This window comes from Sparus aurata, chromosome 22 (genome assembly GCF_900880675.1).
Source record: "Sparus aurata chromosome 22, fSpaAur1.1, whole genome shotgun sequence".
NCBI classification, from domain to species: domain Eukaryota; kingdom Metazoa; phylum Chordata; class Actinopteri; order Spariformes; family Sparidae; genus Sparus; species Sparus aurata.
This window is the reverse complement of record NC_044208.1, coordinates 11362888-11384166: the sequence shown is the minus strand read 5'-3', so window position 1 is coordinate 11384166 and position 21279 is coordinate 11362888. Positions and strand designations below refer to the sequence as shown.

General features: G+C 36.2%; 1 protein-coding gene and 4 long non-coding RNA genes across 5 annotated transcripts in view; 1 reads left to right on the top strand and 4 right to left on the bottom strand.

The window, feature by feature from the left end:
- The window catches only part of LOC115574023 (exostosin-1), a 339107-nt gene that overhangs the window by 197029 nt on the left and 120799 nt on the right, over positions 1-21279 (top strand). The window lies entirely within an intron of this gene.
- LOC115574033 (uncharacterized) lies at positions 2145-3223 on the bottom strand. Its single transcript, XR_003982410.1, has 4 exons — positions 3103-3223; positions 2894-2994; positions 2604-2622; positions 2145-2409 (listed from the first exon to the last, which is right to left on the bottom strand). It is a non-coding gene; the product is annotated as an uncharacterized LOC115574033 (long non-coding RNA).
- LOC115574032 (uncharacterized) lies at positions 9853-11496 on the bottom strand. The gene is made up of 4 exons (XR_003982409.1): positions 11352-11496; positions 11153-11241; positions 10291-10309; positions 9853-10110 (listed from the first exon to the last, which is right to left on the bottom strand). It is a non-coding gene; the product is annotated as an uncharacterized LOC115574032 (long non-coding RNA).
- Positions 15737-17607, bottom strand: LOC115574031 (uncharacterized). The gene is made up of 4 exons (XR_003982408.1): positions 17530-17607; positions 17318-17406; positions 16184-16202; positions 15737-15997 (listed from the first exon to the last, which is right to left on the bottom strand). It is a non-coding gene; the product is annotated as an uncharacterized LOC115574031 (long non-coding RNA).
- LOC115574030 (uncharacterized) lies at positions 19272-20410 on the bottom strand. Its single transcript, XR_003982407.1, has 4 exons — positions 20315-20410; positions 20109-20209; positions 19785-19803; positions 19272-19546 (listed from the first exon to the last, which is right to left on the bottom strand). It is a non-coding gene; the product is annotated as an uncharacterized LOC115574030 (long non-coding RNA).

Sequence of the window (21279 nt, the reverse complement as noted above, 5' to 3'; positions counted from 1 at the left end):
ACAATCAAATGCAGCAGCAACAGTCAGTTTACTGTAACAGAGGAAAATCATTTATTTTCAGCAACAGCACATCAGAGCATTTGTGATTAATATTAAAATGAACTATTTATGAATGTATCATAAATCAATGTGTATTACTGAACAAGTGACTAATGTCTTCAAAATTCTATAACTCTGCTGACTGATATGTACAACAGAGGTTTTTTCTGATGTATGATATTAAGAGTTTCGATTTAACACGGTTGTTTTCCTCTCTTCTGTTTTATTTAGGTTGCGAGAAGTATTACGAGTAAGGACCTGTTTCTTTTATTTGTTTTTTATTTTTTACAATTATTCAATGACTAGTTTACAAAAGATTTCAAAGTTAAAGTAACATGTATGTAATTGTGACACTCAATGTGATATAACATCATGTCTGTATTTCTTATATATGATAACACAAATAAAACACTATCACACTATTTTCTCTACCTCCACCAGGGAGCTATTTAGGCGCCAAGAGGAGTTGAAGCAGGAGCATCCAGGGCAGCAGTGGCTTGTAAAACGTGCTTGCTTCCTTCGACTTGGCTGAAACTATGTTTTGGATGAAATAAGATGCTTCTGGCGCTTCAACATAAGAAAGAAAATTGTCTGTTAAGTGTGAAAACCACTTCATGACAATACAAATGTCTTGGTTTAATACATTGCAGAATTTTGATCAAATTTGGTGGATGGTCAGTTGTTCAGAATAAATACACATTGCAACAAAACTTTTTCTGTTGTTTTATTTATCAGAGAAATTAAGAATAGGACAATCAAATAAGAGAAACATGAGCGGTCACAATAACAGCCCAAGAAAGATAACCACACAAATATTTATGTATTTTTAATTTAGAAAAACATTCTACCCTGCTATGACTTTGCAGACATCGATTTATGGTTTTACATTAAAAAAACTAAAAACTAAAAAACAATTGGTACTATAAATTAAGTAACCCAAATTTTGAATTTCTTTAGCTAGGTAGAACCACTGATTTTCTCTAGAAAAAGTCACCTGCAAAAATAAAACAACATCTGAAATCCTACTTCAAACATAGCAGTATGATATCTAGTTTGTTTCTGGGAAAAGAGTAATATAATCTAGGGGAGTCATTATGTTAAATACAACAGGTCATAATCCAGTATAAGAATACTATATGCAATGCAAAAAACAATAACAGCATCAGGATAATATAACATGGGTAGCGGTAATCATTTGAAAATTAATTACCGTAGAGGAATATTAGTTAAACACTTTAACAATTACAATTTACAATTACGTTTACTTTGAACATAAATGGTACTCTTAGAAATGCAGTTTGCATCACTGAGCACCCTTCACACCATAAAAAAAAACATTCAAACCCATGAGACTCGCATAAAGTCATGCAAAATTTCCCTTAATATAAGTACTTGTACATTCTAAGCTACATTAAAAGAGTAGTGTCTATGTTGCCTTCTTTAAAATGCACATTGCAGTGGGAATAAAAGAGTTCATGTAAGTTTTCCTTTTGGCCAGAGTTTCTCTGAAACAGCTGCCTGACGGGAGTAAATAAAACCAGTGGTAAAGGGGGTGTGAAGGGTCCTCAGTGATGCAAACTACTTTTCTAAGAATACCATTTATGTTTTAAAATAATGACTCTTCCTTTCAGTTGTTTAAATGAAATTTGTAATTGTTAAAGTATTTAACTCATATTCATCTACAGTAGTTAATTTTCTAATGATTTCCGCTACCCATGTCATAATATCCTGATGCTAACCTGTGTTATTGTTTTTTGCATTGTGTACAGTATTCATATACTAGATTATGACCTGGGTATTTGAAATAATTACTCTCCAAGAATAAATTATGCTTTTCCCAGAAATAAACTAGATATAATATCTAGTTTATTTCTGGGAAAAGCATAATTTATTCTTGGAGAGTATATTGCTATGTTTGAAATATGATTTCAGATGTTGTTTTATTTTTGCAGGTGTCTTTTTCTAGAGAAAAGCTGTAGTTCTACTTGGCTGAAGAAATACTACATTTGCGATGTCCGTATTTATAGTACAAATTGTTTTTTTGATGTAAAACCATATCTAAATGTCTACAGAGTCATAGCAGGCTACATTGTTGGTTTCTAAGAGTTGCAATGTGTATTTATTCTGAACAACTGACCATCCACCAAATTTGATCAAAATTCAGCAGTTTATTAAACCAAGACATTTGTGTTGTCAAGAAGTGGTTGTCACACTTAATAGATACTTTTCTTTCTTATGTTGAAGCACAAGAATCTCATGTCATCCAAAACACAGATTCAGCCAAGCATAAAGAAGCAACCACGTTTTACAAGCCACTGCTGCCCCGGCTGCTTCTGCTTCAACTCTTCTTGGTAGCGACGGCGACGATTCCTGGTGAAGGTAGAGAAATAGTGTAGTGATAGTGTTTGTATTTGTTTTATCATATATAAGAAATACAGACATGATGTTACATCACACTGAGTGTCACAATTACATATATGTTACTTTAACTTTGAAATCGTTTGTAAATCAGTCATTGAATAATTGTGAAAAATAAAAAACAAATAGAAGAAACAGGTCCTTACTCGTAATACTTCTCGCAACCTAAATAAAAGAGAAGAGAGGGAAAAAAACAGCGTTAAATCTGAGCTCTTAAGCAGAGTAATAGAAACTTAAAACATTAATCAATTTGTAGATACCCGTACATGGTCAGTAATACAGACTTAATTGATACATTCTTTTGAGATCAGATACTGCCCCTTTTCACAATGGTCACCTAAAACGTGTCATTGTAGGGTAAATTGTAATGTTAATCACAAATGCTCTGATGTGCTGTTGCAAAGGGCCAGTAAAAGGCCAAATGATTCCAATGTACCAGGCACGATGAATTTCCTTTCCCCTCCATCAGAACCATCAGCAGGTTCAGGCATGAGAATGACCACAGACAACACGAGAAAGATCACAATGCACTTCATCCTACAAAAAGAAAAAGAAATGCAAATGTCAAATGTAGCAGTTGTTTTTGTGTGTGTTAGAGCAACTTAAAAATCTTAAATGAGGATGAAATTTGAATTTAGTTCTTACCTTTCACAGTCGGAGACAAAATGCTGTTTTCAAACAGAGCAGTGAGACATTTACAATTAATGTAAATGTCTGTGTCTACTGCTAGACTGATAAACATCACCCATCTACATATGCAGGTATGAAATGTGATGTCTCATTGCATCTGTGCCAACCACCAAAATGAGTCTTCTCCATTCTCTTATCAGTTCCTCCAATTCAAGTTTTTAGTCAAGTCATAGTGACTTAGTGATTTGACTTGAAAATAAAAAACATATTTAATTTAAAAATAATTTTTTTTTGGTTACTAATTTTTTAACAAAAGCACAATATTGAGCTTGTATCTGATGTTTCTGAGATAACATTCTTCACATCATCACTACATACAGAAAAAAACACCCTGTCTGCTAATACCACTAGTAAACAACTGTCACACAACTACAACCGCTGGCACTTCCACTCTTATACCTGATTATAATTCAAAAGGGAAGCTGTATGAGCTGCAGACATGGCCTTTACACTAGTTTGAGTTGTTGGGACAGTTTGATCAACTTGTGAACGAGCTCCTGTTACTACAGGCTGCTAACAGTGATTCTAAAGCCCTATTCGCACGGGTCTAGTATTACCCGGAGACCTTCAGTAATTTGTAATAAATGCGGAGGTCGTCTGTGATCTTAATCCCGTGCGAATCTGCCATGTCCGTAATTTGTAAAGTAAAAATTCCACCGCAAATTATCTAACATATTTCGCCAAACACAGAGGTCATGTGATAATATTAGTCCCGTATGAATCTGCATCTCTGTGATTTGGGCTCGTCTTTTGTTTTTCTTAAGGTTTTTTTGTGTTTTCTATGCCCTTTTTCTGCCTTTTTCCCGGTTGAGAATTATGGAGGCTGCGTTGGCAATTATAAATGAAAGTTTTGACAGCATTTTGGGTGCAAATTCAGGAGGCTCATCAGAAGAACGAAATCTTGAAAGATGATTAGATGGATTACATGCATGGCAGCATGCGGTAAGGAACATCTTTCAACAGGCTCACCAGTTATTATATTAAAAATATCCATATCTAACTGTTGTGCTGCTCCAGCAAGGGCTCTGGTGCGATCGATCCGGGGATAATGTCAGTAAATTCAAGTTAAAACACAGACTTCGCTTATCCCGTGCGAATGTGCCGCATGAAACACAGACATTGGGGTGGGGGGTAAAATCACTTGAGGTCCTTAGGTAATACTAGTCCCATGCAAACAGGGCTAAGTAACTAATGACACTGAGGTTCATCACCAAAATAAGAGGAAACCTGAAATATGTTTGACTTTGGTAGCCTTAGTTTGAATTTTACCCCATTTCTTTGTGGATTCCCTTTCAGTTAAACAAAACAACCAGAAAAGGCATGCATACTGAAGATAATATGCGGCCAAGAATGGATCTATGAGGAACACCGCAACTACAGAGGAACAGGGGTCAGCTCTTACATTAGAGATTCTGCTGGAGAAATAAAAATAATCTACTTAAGTTTCTGAATTTGGCAGGAGGACGCTGTATCATCTGTATCAAACATAGCTCTCAATTGATCAACACAGATATTGAACAGTTACTTGTGAGCTGTCAAAAGTAGTTCAGGAGTACTCTTCATATGGGCTAAAATGTGGATGAAAACTGTTTAAATTTTACATTATTTCCCATTAAAGAACTTTATTTTATCAAGATGTTATGTTCCTTGCTCCTTGATTCAAGAAACTTCATTGTCTATCACATAGCGACAGAAAATGACCTTCGGTTGGGCTCAAACAACAAAAGTTTCTCTGGAACAGCTGCCTGAAGGGAGTAGCTGACAGTGGTGAAGGGGGTGTGAAAGGTCCTTAGTGATGCAAACTGCTTTTCTAAGAATACTGTTTATGTTTGAAATAATGACTCTTCCTTTCAGTTGTTTGAATTAAATTGTTTTGTAATTGTCAAAGTATTTAACTAATATTCATCTACAGTAATTCATTTTCAAATGATTACCACTACCCATGTCATAATATCCTGATGCTAGCCCATGTTATCGTCTTTTGCATTGTGTACAGTATTCTTATACTCGATTATGACTTGGGATATTTGAAATAATGACTTCCCAAAATATATTATTCTTTTCACAGGAATAAACCAGATATCATATTGCTATGTTGAGGTATGAAATCACATGTTTTGTTTTTGCTCAGTGGTTCTATCTAGCTAAAGAAATTCAAAAATGTGGGATGTCTGTATTTATAGGACCAATCGTTTTAATAATGGAAAACGATTTAAAAATGCCTGCAAAGTCACAGCAGGGTACATTGTTGGTTTCGGCTATTATTTTGACAGCTTATGTTTCTCTTGTTTGATTGTGCTATATGTCAAAATAAAACAACAGAAAAAGTTTCTTTGCAATGCATATTTATTATGAACAATTGACCATCCACAAAATGTTATCAAAATTCTAAAATGTATCAAGCCAAGACATTTGTATTGTCAAGAAGTGGTTGTCACACTTAGTAGCTACTTTTTTTTCTTATAAGATAGAAGAGATAGAAGCATCTTATTTCATCTAAAACATAGTTTCAGCCAAGTCGAAGGAATTGAGCACGTTTTTCAAGCTGCTGTTGCTCTTGCTTAAAGACCATATGGCGGCGGAGTTTGTATATGCATTACAATATCTAAGAAATACAGATATGTTATATCACATTGAGGTTCACAGTTACATACTTGTTACTATAACTTTTAAATCTTTTGTTACACTAGTCGTTGAATAATTGTTAAAAATAATGACAAATTGTATGAACAGGTCCTTACTTGCGGATCCTCATATGAGCTGAATAAAACAGACAGGAGAGAGAAAAACGACTGCATTAAGTCTGAACTTTTAATATCATTCATCAGAAAATTGTTGCACATAGCAGTCAACAGAGTAATACATTGTTATGAACACACTGTAGAACCTTAAAGACATTATTCACTTTGGTGGATAACCGTATGTGGTCAGTAATACACATTGATTCATGACACATTTGTTTGAGATCAGGTACTGCCCTTTTTCACAATGGTGACCTAAACCTGTCATCGTAGGGTAAACGTTAATATTAATAACAAATGCTCTGATGTGCTGTTGCTGAAAAACTTTTCTTGTCCTCTATTAGAGTAAACTGACTGTTGCTGCTGCTGCATTTGATTGTGAACCACATTTATAAGTTACATGAGCCATGTTTTTTCAAAAAAGTGCCAGTAAAAGGCCAAATGATTCCAATATACCGGGCATGATGAAATTAGTTCACCCTCCATCAGAACCATCAGCAGGTTCAGCCATGAGAATGACCACAGACAACACAAGAAAGACCACAATATACTTCATCCTACAAAAAGAAAAATAAATGCAAATGTCAAATGTAGCAGTTGTATTTTTTGTGTTACAGAAACTTAAAAATGTTAAATGAGGATGAAAATTTGAATTGTCTTCTTACCCTTCACGTTCAGAGACAAAAGGCTGTTTTCAAACAGAGCAATGAGATGTTTACAGTTAATGTTAATGTCTGTTTTTACTGTTTATGAAGGTAGATTTGTGTCTTTATTATTCAATCAAAAAAAAGTTTGCTTCAATCAAAATATATATTTTCAATAAAAAAAAAACTTTACCTCAATCAAAAAAAACCTTTTCAATCAAAGAAAAAAAGTGTTTGAATGCAAAATATAGTTGAGACTCAAACAAATGCATTTGAACACTGTTTTTCTTTGATTGAAAATGTCTTCTTTGATAGAAGTAAAGGTTTTTTGTTTGAAGCAACTTTTTTGATTGAAGTAATGTTGTTTTGTGTTTGGGCCATATTATGGGTAGGACATGTGTGTCTTTATAATTCAATCAAAAAAGAAGTTGCTTCAAACGAAAAAAAATATTTTCTATAAAAAAAATCACTTCAGTCAAGAAAAAAGCGTTTTCAATCATAGCAAAAAAGTTTTTGGAAGACTCAAAAAACTGCATTGGAACACTTTTTTTTATTGAAAATGTTTTCTTTGATTGAAGTAATGTTGTTTTGTGTTTGGGCCATATTATGGGTAGGACATTTGTGTCTTAATTATTCAATCCCAAAAAAGTTGCTTCAATCAAAAAAATATTTTAAATCAAAGAAAAAACTGTTCAAATGCAAAAATAAAATTGAATCCCCCCTAAAAAAAAAAAAAAAAAAAATCATTTGAAGTGTTTTTGCTTTTTATTGAAAATATTTTTTTCGATTTGAAGTGATTTTTTTTTTGAATGAAGCGAAAAAAGTTTTGAAGTCGTTTTTTTTTTTTGAATGAATTATTTTGACACAAACATGCTGCAGTGGGCGGGTGTTTCCCCATTGGTCAGACATGTTTGAGTGACAAGTGTCTACACCAACGACGTCTTGGCAACGGGAGATATTCTAGTCCGCTCAGCGATGAGCCAGAAAGCTAAAGCTATGCAAGGCTGTGCATCGGACGGTTGCCTCCGCGAAGTCCATTAACTCCTGTTTATGGACACCTCGAAGGGCATTATCCCGCTTATACCATGGTCACTTGCCAAAGAAAAGAAATTCGAACCATTAATTTACATTTTCATGCGTTTTACAATCAAAATATAAAGTTTTTCAAAAGCCATAACTTAGTTTCCCTGGTAACGCCTGAGAGTTTGACTAATACCTGGAACAATCATTTGTTCCAGGTATTCGTGATACAGATGCGAGTTGATGTAGCCACCAATCGGGAGGACATGGCAAAGCTAGCAGCGATAAAAGCTGCAGAGGAGACTGATGAATAACATGAAAATGCATTAAAGGGCTCTTACACATCCCAACACCATCTCAACAAATAATAAATACACTGGACTTTTGCTCTCTCTCAATTGGATATTCTGACTTTGTGGCAAGCCTGGCTATAAGATGAGGCCATAAGATGAGACTGTTGTTCACTCATGATGGACTAATATGGACACATGTGCAGACACACATGTAATCTGTATGTACTGTCTAGAGCTTGAATTCAGCTCTGTATGCTACTGCTGTAATATGTTTTGTCAAAGGTCATAACAAAAGAAAAAAAGAGAAGAAAAGAAAAAAGTAAATTGCAAAAGACAAGAAAAGATCAGGATGAAGATTTTATCCTGTGGGTAATGGGGGCGGGACTTGATAAGCTTTGGCTTCTCCCGCTTTTCCCTTTCGGCCATGTGTGTTGTATTATTTGAACAATGATGAAATGTGATGCTTATGAATTGACATGCCCGAAATAAACAACATAAATAAATAAATAATCATTACTCTCCCGTAAGATTCTTATGCAACGGAGACGTTGTTCACTCTTCAAGTAAATAGGACGGACCATAGATATGACTTGGCAACGGGAGATATTCTAGTCCGCTCAGCGATGAACCAGAAAGCTAACGCCATGCTAGCAAGATTCAAAGTCAATAACATTGCACACGGTTGACAAACAGTAAATATAATTTGACAGTATGCTAGCTAACACGATTAGCTAGCTAACCAGTCATGTCATTGTCCCCAAATCAATAGCAAGATATTTCACGAACAAATGACCGTCCGTGTGTAACATTACTGTGGCTGCAGCCTGAAGTAGAGAGTTGAACAGCAAACGGGATGTGAGATTATTCGCGTATCAGTAAATTTAGAGGGGAAGTATACTTTCTGCAGCTTGTGTGTTACAGTCGCCACCCTGTGGTGTTCAGAGGATAAGACACTGAAGGACTGACGGACTGAACTCAGTGCTGGAAATAAAATATTCAGATTTGATACGCCAGCTAGCACATTGATTTACAGCGGTGAACAGTCAATTCGACTGGAACTACTTAGTAGGTGTCCATATATCAGGGGTTAATGGACACCCTGCAGCCAATCAGAATCGAGTATTCCCCAAGACCATGGTATAAGAGTCATTAGTTATTACAAAACCAATTTCATCAAAAATGGTGACACTCTTAAACCTACACTTGAATATGATCAATATAATAACAATAATATTTCCCCATGACTTCAAGTTGAAATAACCATTGTTGCAACAGTAGCAGCCACTTAATGTGAATTAATTAAGACAAAAGAAAAAATGGTTTAAATACCAATAATGGATATTGCATGTTTTTTGTTTTTAAAATTAAATCATTTATGGGAGGTTGCAGGCGTTATCCAACCCAAGCCAAAACATTTCATCTCGTTATCAGTGTTGTTACTGGATGATTTGACCTTTGCTGTGTGATTTAGTGCCATTAGCCATTCATGTGAATTATGAAGATTGTCCAAACTAAACAAACATATTTTTCTTAACTCTGGGTTAGTGTTGGTATTGATACTACCTTATTAAAGTGTTTGATCGCAGCTTGCTGGCAGCTGTTGAGTTCTTTATGAAAGGTCAGTAGAACATTTCTTGTAAAACTGCTTTGTGTTATTGTAACACAGATTCTGTCATTTGTCATCAGAATTACAAAAGTACAATATTGAACTTGTGAGATAACAATCATCACATCATCACTGTGTGTAGAAAAAAACATATCATATGCTAATACCACTAGAAATGTAGTAATAAAAATAAAAGTACATGTGCAAAGCTACATTAAAAGAGTAGTTTCTAATTTGCCTTCTTTAAAATGCACATTGCAGTGGGAATAAAATGTTTTTTTTGTACGTTCCCCTTTTGAGAGTTTCTGAGTTTCTCTGAAACAGCAGTATTGCAGCTTATGTTTCTTTTGGTTTGATTCTCCTATTTTTCATTTCTGTAAAAAAAAAAACAACAGACAAACTTCTGTTGCTATGCGTATTTATTCTGAACTGACCATCCACCAGATTTGATCAGTATTCTGCATTGTATTAAACCAAGACATTTGTGTTGTCAAGAAGTCGATCCAAAACTTCATAGGCACTTTTCTTTCTTGTGTTGAAGCGCAAGAAGCATCTTTTAACCGTAACGAAAGATGATCCGACGTTTCTCAAGATGCTCCAGCTGTTCCTGTTGCTGCTCTTGCTCCTGCTTCAAGTCCCCATGGCGGCGGCGGATAAGACTGGTGGAGGTAGAGAAAATTCGAGTTTAGTATGCTTTACCATATATAAGAAATATAGATATGATGATATATCACATTGAGTGTCACAGTTACATATATATTACTGTTAACTTTGAAATCTTTTGTAAACTAGTCATGATAATTGTGAAAAATAAAAAAATAGTAGTAACAGGTCCTTACTCGTGGATCGCCTTTCCAGCTACATACAACAGACAAGGGAGGAAAACAACTGCATTAAATCTGAACTCATATCATACATCACAAAAAAAACTTTGTTGTACTGTAGTATAAAATAACCATAGTAAGTAGATAGTGACTAACGATAAATAATTAAATCATATAACCAAATATGAAACACTTGTTCAAAAATGCAGTGCAAAGAATGATCAGATGTAATGTGATACATCAAAAAGGGGACAGAGTTATCAAAAAGCCTGAAGGCCAGAGTTTCTAAGAGCCAATGACATAGATAGAGGAAAAACAACAAAGCATGAAGACAGGGATTTTCCATAGAAAAATAGCAGTGTCAGCAGAAATAAAAGAATAGGGGGCCATGAAGCCTGGCAAGACACTCCCCGTTGTTTGTGTTTAGAAAGGGATGCTCAATGCCTGCTGCTGCACTCAGCCTAAAGGACTCCTGGTGACTTTTTTGATCTTTGAAATCTTTTGGACCAACCAAGAAAAGTGAAGTCAATTTACGACAGTACATAGCAGTCAGCAGAGTAATACATTTGTTATGAACACATTGTAAAACATTCATCAGTTTTGTGCATTATCGTACATGGTCAGTAATACACATTGATTCATGATACATTAATTTGAGATCAGATAATGCCCCACAACATGTCATCGTATGGAAAATTCAGGTGTAACTTATAATGTGAAAAACAAATGCTCTCTTCTCAAGAGGAAACTGACTGTTGCTGCTGCATTTGACCAACAATTTGATAGTGAAACCATTATTTCTTAGTTATGTAAGTGTTTTTCCAGCCATTTTGTTTCAAGGTATTTCCCAGTTAACGGCAAAATGATTCCACTGTACCACTGATAAGCAATCCAATAAAACCATCAGCAGGTTCAGCCATGAGAACCACCATGGACAACACAAGAAAGACCACAGTACACTTCATCCTAAAAAAATTAAACAGAAATGTAATAGTCAAATGGTACAGTTGTCGATATTTTTTGTTGGAGCAATTTAAATATCTTAAATGAGGATAAAATTTGAATTTAGTTCTTACCTTTCACGTTCAGAGAAAAAAGGCTGTTTCAAACAGAGCAGTGAGACGTTTACAATTAATGTAAATGTCTGTGTCTACTGTTAGACTGGTACACATCACCCATCTATATATGCAGGGATGAAATGTGATGTCTCATTGCATCTGTACCAACCACCAAGACAGGACTGTTCTCCATTCTTTTATCAGTTCCTCCATTCTAAGTTTTCAGTCAAGTCATAGTGACTCAGTGATTTGACTTGAAAATAAAAGAACATTTAATTTAAAAAGAACTCATCTGACAGCTGGTTAAATGGTAAGGATGTGCTTCTTTTTTCTGTTTTGTATCATGATTGTTGTAACATGCATTAAGAGTCATTACTCTTGTAAATTACAAAGCCATCTTCATCAAAAATGGTGACACTCTTAAACCTACACTTGAATATGATAAATATAATAACAATAATATTTCCCCATGACTTCCAGTTGAAACAATCATTGTTGCAAAACTTTTGGTTTAAATACCAATAATGGATATTGCATGTTTTTTTTTAATATTTTTTGGCCTCTTATCGGCTTTATTGATAGAGCAGCTGATGATATGACAGGACACAGGACTAGAGAGCGGGGGAGTGACACTCAGCAAAGGGCCCCAGGCCGGGACTGGAACCCGGGGCCGCTCCAGCGAGGACAAAGCCTCTGTACATGGGATCCTGCTCTACCAACTGAGCTAAGCGCCACCCCAGATATTGCATGTTTTTTGTTTTTAAATTTAAAACTTTAAAACTCATTATTTAACACAACTGCAGTCATGTTATTCCTGCAGTATGCATTAGTGTTGGCTTTGATTCAACATTTATAAAATGTTTGAAGGCAGCTTGCTGGCAGCTGTTGAGTTCTTTATGAAAGGTCAGTAGAACATTTCTTCTTCTTCTTCTTGTAACCGAGTTGGAACAGTTTGATCAACTTGCTAAGGTGCTCTTGTGGCTGCTGGCTGTCAACATAATAATAATAATAATAATAATAATAATAATAATAATCATCAATTGTATTTAAAGGCACCTTGCAAAGCATGTGGATGTGAAAGATAGTGCAATTTTCAAAGATAAATAAATAAATATGAATGTGACTACATAGTGCAATACTACTACTGCGCTCGGAATAAGTGGGGTTGGAGCGGTATTTAATGGTGGAGACAGTATCCGAAATGCAAATGTCTGGTGGGACACAGTTCCAAAAGCTGAGGGCAGGTCAGCTGAAGGCTCTTCACCCCATGATAGTTAAGTTGGCAGATCGGGCAAAGAGCTGGTCGGCAGAAGAGGATCGGAGAGTGCAGAAAGGTGTGTTAATGTTAATAAGTTTGGAGTGAAACGATAGTGCCAGGTTTTGAAGGATTTTGAAAGTGAGGAGAAGAATCTTAAAACCAATGCAAGATTTGATAGGGAGCGAATGAAGTTGCTGCAGGGCCGGAGTGATATGTTCAGTAGGGAGTTCTGGTGAAGATACGAGCGTCTGCGTTCTGGACCAGTTGGCGTTTATGAAGAGATTTCCGAGGAAGACCAAAGAGGAGAGAAATAAAATGGTCTAGACGGGATGTAATCACGGTGTTTACAAGGATAGCGGCGCAGGTTGGTGTAAGTGAGGGACGGAGACGATTGATGTTGCCTAGATGGAAGTATGCAGACCGAGTAAGGTTATTGATGTGGGCTTCAAAGGATAAAGTGCTGTCCAGGATGACACCCAGGGTCTTACCTGAGGTGATGGAGGAACAGTGGAATTGTTGATGGACATGGAGAAAGTGTTGAGTGTTGCAAAGATGGATCTGGTACCAATAAGGAGGACCTCAGTTTTGTCGCTGTTGAGTTTAAGAAAGTTGAGTGAGAACCATGACATCATTTCAAGTAAGTAAAACAAGAGGGGATCTGAAACACATTTGACTTTGGTAGCCTCGTTTTAACTTTTCCCCCATTTCTTTGTGGATTTCCTAATACAAAAATACCAGAAAAGGCATGAATACTCAAAATAATATCATTGTTTTGTCACTAACTAATATATCTGCATATATTTCAGGATGTTGTGCATCCTTTCAAACAAACAGAATGAGTGTAAACATAACTGTTTCGATAATATAGCATGTCCAAAAAAAGTGGTCTTGTGGCACAACTTACCCTGTGTATGGGGTAAGTTGAGCATAGTAACGGGGTAAGATGAACAGAATCATAGTTCCTTGCTGACAGTAAGGTCAGTTATGGACTAGTTTTGAACAATCTGAACTGAAATTCTCGTCCTCTCATCATCCTTCCTTCCTTCCTCTATCTATCCTCTCTTCTCCTTCTTCGTTAAACTCCTCCCTCCATCTTCCTCTTATTCTATCTATCCCCATCTCTCCCTTGATCCATCCAACTCCCACCTCTGCTGGGTGGCTCAACTTACCCCTGGCCAAATGGCTCAACTTACCCCAGAGCTACCATTTTGACTTTATTAGTCCTCACAGCTAAAATAGTGCACTTTTATACTAGGTGTATGACCTCATGTTGTAGCCCATAGATACCACAATTGATGTATAAATTAGAATAATTATCTATTTCGGTCTAAACACAATTCTCATGAAACTTACGATAGACTAAATTCACTTTCAAGAGTGAAAAATGTTTTTGGGGAAATAAATGTCTAACCCCTTTACCCATGTGGTTCTTACCTTCACAGACTCCATGAGATGATGCCTTCCTCCTAAATATGTGGTCACATAATCAATGTTTTTTACCGTTTCCCAGCAACAAGGGGTGGTTCAACTTACCCTTTGGCTCAACTGACCCCAGTCTCCCCTACAGTATTGAATTTTTATCTGGTGTTTGTGAGATAACAATCATCACATCATCATTGTATGTAGAAAAAAAATCTCATAAGCTAATACCACTAAATCTGTAGTACACAACTAACACAACTGGCACTTCCACTCTTATCTCTGATTATAAATAAAAAGGGAAGCTGTATGAGCTGCACACATGGCCTTTTAACTAGTTAGAGTTGTCGGGACAGATTGATCAACTTGCGAAGGAGCTCCTGTGGCTGCTGGCTGCTAACATAGCTTCTTTATAACACGTGACACTGAGGTTCATTACCAAAATTAGAGGGAATCTGATGTATGTTTGACTTTGGTAGCATAGTTTGAATTTTCCCACATTTTTTTTTATGGATTTCGTTTACTTAAACAAAACAACCAGAAAAGGCATGCATACTGAAGATAATATGGGGCCGAGAATGGATCTATGGGGAACACCGCAACCAAGTTACAGAGGAACAGGAGTCAGCTCTTACATTAGAGATTCTGCTGGAGAGATACAAATAATCTACCTATGTTTCTGAATTTGGCAGGACATTGTATCATCTGTATCAAACATAGCTCACAACTGATCAACACTGACATTCAACAGTGATGATTGTGACTTGTCAAAAGTAGGTCATAGGTACTCTTAATATGGGCTAAAATGCAAATGAAAACTGCTTAAATTTTACGTTATTTCCCATGAAAGATCTTTATTTTATCAAGATGTTATGTTCCTTGCTTCTTGATAGACTTAGCTGGAATTATTGCAAGATTCAAGAAACGTTATTATCTATCACATAGTAACAGAAAATTACCTTTGGTTACGGCTCAAACAACATGAAAGAACATTCAAACCAATGAGACTCACATAAAGTCACACAACAGTTTCCTTAATCAATAAAAGTACATGTTTAAAGCTACATTAAAGGAGAACTTCGGCCGTTTTTAACCCATATCCCTGTTGATTGGGGTTACCGAGTGCTGTCATTAGGAAAAATAACGAGAACGTTTGGCACAATATTTACTGAGTGAATTTTTTGCACGATATTGACCAGATATCAGAACGGCACCTAAAGTGAACCTATTGGGGCAGACGTAACCGAAAGTAAAACTTAAGGATGTCTGTCCCCATAGGTTCGCTTTAGCTGCCGTCCTGATATCTGGTCAATATTGTGCAAAAAATTCACGTTATTTTTCGTACTGACAGCACTCGGCAACCTCGATCAACAGGGATATGAGTTAAAAATGGCCGAAGTTCTCCTTTAAAAGCGAAGTGTCTATGTTGCCTTCTTTAAAATGCACATCGCAGTGGGAATAAAAGAGTTCATGTAAGTTCTCCTTTTGGCCAGTGTTTCACTCTAACAGCTGCCTGACTGGAGTAGCGGAAACCCGTGGTGAAGGGGGTGTGAAGGGTCCTCAGTGATGCAAACTGCTTCATACCGTTCTTGTTTTAAAATAATGACTCTTCCTTTCAGTTGTTTGAATTAAATTATTTTGTAATTGTTTAAGTATTGCAGCTTATGTTTCTCTTGATTTGATTCTCCTGTTCTTTATTTCTGTCAAAAATCAAACAACAGAAACGTTTTTTTGCAATGCATATTTATTCTGAACAACTGACCATCCACCAGATTTGATCAGTATTCTGCATTGTATTAAACCAAGACATTTGTATTGTCAAGAAGTCGATCCAAAACTTCATAGCCACTTTTCTTTCTTGTGTTGAAGCGCAAGAAGCATCTTTTAACCATAACGAAAGATATTCCCACGTTTGTCAAGATGCTCCAGCTGTTCCTGTTGCTGCTCTTGCTCCTGCTTCAAGTCCCCATGGCGGCGACGGATAAGACTGGTGGAGGTAGAGAAAATTCTAGTTTAGTATGCTTTACCATATATAAGAAATATAGATATGATGTTATATCACATTGGGTGTCACAGTTACATATATATTACTTTAACTTTGAAATCTTTTGTAAACTAGTCCTTGAATAATTGTGAAAAATGAAAAATAAAAATAGTAGTAACAGGTCCTTACTCGTGGATCGCCTTTCCAGCTACATACAACAGACAAGGGAGGAAAACAACTGCATTAAATCTGAACTCATATCATACATCACAAAAAAAACTTTGTTGTACTGTAGTATAAAATAACCATAGTCAGTAGATAGTAACTAATGATAACTGATTAAAAAAATTGTTACAATAAATAAGAAATGAGGGGTAATCAAGTGTGAAGGAGATGCTGAAATATACTACTCGGCATCAGCTAATTGAAGTGTGCATCTACTGATTAAAGCTACTATAGTGTGATGATGTGAAGTGTGAAAATATAACAACAAATTTAAGAATTGAATCATATAACCAAATATGCAACACTTTCACTATGTTCAAAAATGCAGTGCAAAGAATGATCAGATGTAATGGGATACATCAAAAAGGGAACTGAGTTATCAAAAAGCTTGAAGGCCAGAGTTTCTAAGAGCCAATGATACATATAGAGGAAAAGCACCTGTTCAAAAAAAAAAAAAAATACTAAGCGAGATGACAGGGATTTTCCATAGGAAAATAGCAGTGTCAGCAGAAATGAAGAAGAATAGGGATTGGTTGAGGCTATAAAGGCTGGCAAGACACTCCCAGTTTTTTGTGTTTAAAAAAGGATGCTCAATGCTTTGAACCTCAGGTCAGTTTGGGGTTTTTTTGGTCTGTATCTGATCTCATGCTTTTTTGCCAGCAAATAAAGTTCTACTGCACTCAGCTTTAGGTCTCCTGGTGACTTTTTGATCTTTGAAATCTTTTGGACCAACCAAGCAAAGTGAAGTCAATTTACGACAGGACATAGCAGTCAGCAGAGTAATACATTTGTTATGAACACATTGTAGAACATTAAAGACATTCATCAGTTTTGTGCATTATTGTACATGGTCAGTAACACACATTGATTTATGATACATTAATTTGAGATCAGATAATGCCCCACAACATGTCATCGTATCGAAATTTCAGTTGTAATTTATAATTTGAAAAACAAATGCTCTCTTGTCCTGTATAAAAGCAAACTCTTGCTGCTGCATTTGATAGCGAAACCATTATTTCTCAGTTATGGAAGAGTTTTTCCAGCCATTTTGTGTCAAAGTATGTCCCAGTTAACGGCAAAATGATTCCACTGTACCACTGATAAGCAATCCAATAAAACCATCAGCAGGTTCAGCCATGAGAACCACCATGGACAACACAAGAAAGACCACAGTACACTTCATCCTAAAAAAATGAAATAAAAAAAGGTAATAGTCAAATGTGACGGTTGTCGATATTTTGTGTTTTATATATCATCATATATATTTAATATCTTAAATGAGGATGAAATTTGAATTTAGTTCTTACCTTTCACGGTGACAGACAAAAGGCTGTTTTCAAACAGAGCAGTGAGACGTTTACAATTAATGTAAATGTCTGTGTCTACTGTTAGACTGATACACATCACCCATCTATATATGCAGGTATGAAATGTGATGTCTCATTCCATCTTAGGCAACCACCAAAACAGGACTGTTCTCCATTCTCTTATCAGTTCATCCAGTTCAAGTTTCCAGTCAAGCCCTAGTGACTCAGTGATTTGACTTGAGAAAAAAAAGTATTTAATTTAGAAAGAACTCAGCTGACAGCTGATTTAAAGGGATAGTTCGTGTTTTTTGAAGTGGGGTCATGTAAAGTACATATCTATAATTGATCTGTTCCCTACCGTAATCACCGATCAGCGCAGCCTCAGTTTGGAGAAGTAGAGAGCCGCTCCAGCCCAGATGCTCAGCTTTGTGCTGCAGTGAACGGGGTCCAGAGAGAAAGCAAAATTTAACCACCTAAAACAAGGCTCACCTAAAAAAATCTATAACAGTTCAAGTGTACGTTGTATAGAGAAAATTCACACCGCTTTACATCGCCGTCAGACCGGCCTTTCTTTTGGCACTACATTTGCTCAACTGTAGAACCTCTGTATCTCTACGCATTTACGCTAATGCGTAGGGATACAGAGGTTCTACGGTCTGTTAAGTTTCGTTTTTATCGAAGGTAAACCTCTCGTCCAGCAACTGGGCCTCGCTCTGTATTTCGCTGCTCGCAAATCACCTTTTGCCCAGTTGCGCTAATGCATAGGGATACGGAGGTTCAGAGTGAAACGATAGTGCCAGATTTGAAGGATCTTGAAAGTGAGGAGTAGAATCTTAAAATCAATGTGAGATTTGAACGAGAGCCAATAAAGTTGTTGCAGGGCTGGAGTGATGTGTTCAGTTGAGGGAGTTCTGGTGATGATACGATTGATATTGCGTAGATGGAAGGCAGACCGAGAAAAGGTTATTGATGTGGGCTTCAAAGGATAAAGTGCTGTCCAGGATGACACCCAGAATTTTCACCTGAGGTGATGGAGGAACAGTGGAATTGTTGATGGACATGGAGAAAGTGTTGAGCATTGCTAAGGTGGATCTGGTACCAATGAGGATGACCTCAGTTTTGTCGCTGTTGAGTTTAAAAAAGTTGAGTGAGAACCATGATTTAGTTTCAAGTAAGCAGTTGGATAGAGCTGTGGGTGGCAGAGTGGAAGCTTCTTAGAAACTAATTACGCAGAGGGTCATCACCAAAATAAGAGGGGATCTGAAACATGTTTGACTTTGGTAGCCTCGGTTTAACTTTCCCACCATTTCTTTGTGGATTTCCTAATACTTAAACAAAAATACCAGAAAAGGCATGAATACTCAAAATAATATCGGGCCAACAATAGATCCTTGGAGAACACCACAAATAAGTTATAGAGGAACTGGAGTCAGCTCTTAAATTAGAGATTCTGCTGAAGAGATACCAAAACTCTATCTAATTTTGGCAGGAGAAGCTGAATCATCTGTATCAGACGCAGCTCACAATTGATCAACACTGATATTCAGCAGTCACTCTGAGCTGGCAAAATTAGGTCATGAGTTCATAGGGCTAAAATGTGAATGAAAACTGCTTAATATATCATTATTTCTCATGAAAGAACTTTAATATATAAATATATAAATCTATTGTGACAGCTTATGTTTCTCTTGGTTTGATTCTCCTGTTATTCACTTCTGTCAAAAATAAAACAACAGACAAAGTTGTGTTGCAATGCGTATTTATTCTGAACAACTGACCATCCACCAAATTTGATCAAAATTCTACAGTGTATTAAACCAAGACATTTGTATCGTCAAGAAGTGGTTGTGACACTTAATACAAATTTTGCGTTCTTATGTTGAAGCGCAAGAAGCATCTTTTTTTATCCAAAACATAGTTTCAGCCTAGTCGAACAAAGCCACGTTTTTCAAGCTGCTGCTGCTCCAGCTGCTCCAGCTGCTCTTGCTGCAAGTCTCCAAAGCGACGGCGGATAGCGCTGGTGGAGGTAGAGAAGATAGTGTAGTGATAGTGTTTGTATTATCATATTCAGTGTAAGAAATATAGATATGATGTTATATTACATTGAGGGAAACAGTTGTATATACGTTACTTTAATGTTAAAATCTTTTGCAAAACTAGTTGTTGAATAATTGAAAATAAAGAATAAAAAATGAATAAATAAATAAACACATAAATTATAAATAAATGAACAAATAGTAGGAAAAGGTCCTTACCCATGGATCGCCTTGCCAGCTGAATAAAACAGAGGAAAACAACTGCGTTAAATCTGAACTCTTAGTATCATACATCAGAAACAAAAAATGATTTCAGTCTTGTATTATGATAGATTCATTTGAGTTTAGATGAAGCCCTTTTTCATATCGTGGTCACCTTAAGTGTCATCGTAGGGAAAGTTCAGTTGAAACTAATTAAATTAATAAGAAATGCTCTGATGTGCTGTTACTGAAAAAACGTCCTTGTCTTCTATTAGAGTAAACTGACTGTTGCTTTTTTTTTTCAAATAAGTGCCAGTAAAAGGCTAAATAATTCCAGTGTACCGCTAATGGCGCCTTTAATTAGCCATCCAATAAAACCATCAGCAGGTTCAGCCATGAGAACGACCATGGACAGCACGAGAAACACTGCAATTAACTTCATCCTACAAAAAGAAAAGAAATGCAAATGTCAACTGTGGCAGTTGTTTTTTATGTGTTAGAGAAACTTGAATATCTTAAATAAGGTTGAATTTGAATTCCCTTCTTACCTTTCACGTTCAGAGACAAAAGGCTGTTTTCAAACAGAGCAATGAGATGTTTACAGTTAATATAAATGTCTGTGTCTACTGTTAGACTGATAAACATCACCCATCTATATATGCAGGGATGAAATGTGATGTCTCATTGCATCTGAGGCAACCACCAAAACAGGACTGTTCTCCATTCTCTTATCGGTTCCTCCAGTTCGAGTTGTCAGTCAAGCCATAGTGACTCAGTGATTTGACTTGAAAATAAAAAAATATTTAATTTGGGAAGAGTTCAGCTGACAGCCCATTTAATTGAAAGGATTTTTTTTTTTTTTCTGTTTTATATAATGATCGTGTTGGAGTGACAATAGTTCCAGCTCCAGTATGTATGGTAGCCTTAGTCTGAATTTTCCCCAATTTTTTGTGGATTTCCTTTTACTTAAACAAAACAACCAGACAACGCATACATACTGAAAATAATATGGGGCCGGAAATGGATCGTAGAGAACACCGCAAATAAGTTACAGAGGAATCGGAGTCAGCTCTTACATTAGAGATTCTGCTGGAGAGATACAAATAATCTACCTATGTTTCTGAATTTGGCAGGAGGACGCTGAATTTGTGACTTGTCAAAAGTATATCATGAGTACTCTTCATATGGGCTAAAATGTAAATGAGAACTGTTTAAATTTTACATTATTCCCCATTAAAGATCTTTATTTTATCAAGATGTTATGGTCCTTGCTTCTTGGTAGTCTTAGCTGGAATTATTCCAAGATTCAAGAAACTTTATTGTTTATCACATACTGACAGAAAATTACCTTTGGTTAGGGCTCAAACAACATAAAAGAACATTCACACCAATGAGATTCACATAAAGTCACACAGCAGTTCACTTAATCAATAAAAGTATGTGTGCAAAGCTACATTAAAAGAACAGTGTCTATTTTGCCTTCTTTAAAATGCACACTGCACTACACACGCAC